Genomic DNA, 2,143 nt, shown 5'->3' with positions numbered 1-2,143 from the left:
AAGGCGGAGCCTTGGGGGGCGCTCCTCCCCCACCTCTCTGTCTCTCTCTGTGTTTCCTGAGGACCCGAGAATATGGTGTTGGGACACGGTGAAGGGGGGGGGTGTCTTTGTCCCAAGCCAGGGCTCCCGGGAACCCCAGGCTGCTGGCGCTCCGAGGCGCAAGTTACCACTCTCCCTGGGCCGCTGTTGTTGTGGTCGCTATGACGACGGGTCGCGGTTTTATTTTTAATAGCGGCCGGCGGTGAGGTGGGGGGGAGAGGGGGGGGACAGGCCTGATCCGTGCTCCTGCGTTTGGGAGGATGCTGCCAGGCCCCGCCTCGCTGTGTCCCCCCCCTCCTCCAAATCAGGGCACCTCCTCCCATGTGGTCCCCAGATCTCCTCTAGCTCTGCCCTGCACTCGTGTACTCGTGGATCAGGAAGGGGAGCGGAGAGAAGCACTGATCTAGATGGGGACCCCCCCCCCAGGAATCAGCAGCCTCCATGGGTGGAGTGGGTGGAGAGTGAGGATCCCCTCGGCCATGCTGGGAGACAGACAACTCACTGTCACTCCGAGTCCTCGAGCCTCACCCTCTCTGCCCGAGAGGTGCCCAGGGGCTCTGCGGGATCAGATGCGCACAACTCAGGACTGAAAGGCGAGGGCCGGACCCAGGTCTAGCCGGCTGTGACCTGAGGATGTGCGCTGGGCCACCTTCCAGAAACCATCGGTGTTTCTCCCTCCGCGGCGGAACAGGCGCTTCTGACCGTTTCCAAGTTTTCCCTTTTCGGTGTTGGTCCTCCTCACCACCGGGAGGGGCCGAGCAGGGACGTGCGGGTGGGGCACGGGGCGTAGAGGCAGGCAGTGGAGAGCTGCGGGGAGGCCCCGCCCCCATAAATTAGGAGTGGGGGGCGCCCCCTCCCCAGCGTGCCTCAACTAGGCCTTTGAAATGCAGGAACCCGCCCAGCCCAGCAGGGGATGAAAAGTCCCCTCCAGGTGGCACCTCGGTCTGGGAGTGAGGGCGACCGCGGCGGGGGATGGGGGTGGGGAGGTGGGACGGGGGAGTGGGGGCTGGGGCGGGTGACATTTTCCTCGGAGGTCCACTCACCCTTAAGGTGTCTCCTAGTCTCCAAGGGCCCAGGCGTTTCTAGCTTTGCGGTCCGCAAGGCCCGACAGCCCCTCTATCCCAGATACCAGAGCTGGGGCCTGGAGGGGAGGCACTGGCAGGCATCCGCCCGTGAGTCGGGGTCCAATCTTCCAGCATCCGGGCGCACCCACTCGGCCGCCGCGCAGGAGCCGTCCAGCCCTGCCCAGCCCACGGTCGACGCGCGTCGCTCCCCCGCGGCGCGCTCGGTGCAGCGCCTTGGCCGGAGGTGGCGCTCTGTGCGCCCGCGGATCCAGACGCAGAACCCAGGGGTTCACCAGTGGCTCCTTTCTCTTCCTTTCCTTCCACCCTCTCAATCCCGATCTCGGTGCTGCCTCGCTTTCGGAAAGGGAGTGGGAGACTTGGGGAGGAAGGGAAGGGGCAGCCAGAGTGTCAAGGTCAAGGATAAAACAGGTTGCTGCAATCTCCTCCCCAACCTTGTTCCCACCTCGAAATGTGGGTAGAGGTTCCTCATTCAGGTGCCCCAGGCTTCGGACCTTGGGCAGGGGCGCGTGGCAGCCGCCAGGTGAGTGCCCTAGACGCGCCCCTAAATCCGCCCCACCTTTCTCCAGAGACTCACTCCCCCTCCTTTTATGGAGAAGGGAAAGCCCGAGCCTGGGATCCAAACTGTGGAAAGCGGCCCGAGCTCCCGGGCGGGGGCCGGTGGCGGCTCTCATGCCCTTTTTGGCGCAGTAGCTCTGGGCGCTGCCCTCGGCCGCCGCTGGGGCCCGACAGAGGCGAGCCGGCGACGGCGGTGCTCGTGCGGCGGCCTCCTCCCCTCCCCGCCCGGTGCCGCAGGATTGCAGCTGGCACCGGAGGGTGGGCAAGCTCGAGGGAGGGGCGCGCGGGAAGCCCCGGCGTCTGGGATCGGAGCCGGGCGCGAGGTGTTGATGGATTTAGCTGCCTGCGTGAGCGCGTGTGTCCTCACTGCAGTGGCGGTGGCCGCCGGGCCCTGCCCGGCCCGCACGATCCCCGCGCGCTTCCGAGGTGCGGGTCCGGGGCCCGGAACCTGAGGGAGGCGGGAG

The sequence above is a fragment of the Dipodomys ordii genome, unplaced genomic scaffold (genome assembly GCF_000151885.1).
Source record: "Dipodomys ordii isolate 6190 unplaced genomic scaffold, Dord_2.0 Scaffold68, whole genome shotgun sequence".
Taxonomy (NCBI): domain Eukaryota; kingdom Metazoa; phylum Chordata; class Mammalia; order Rodentia; family Heteromyidae; genus Dipodomys; species Dipodomys ordii.
Note: the sequence above shows the minus strand (reverse complement) of the source record.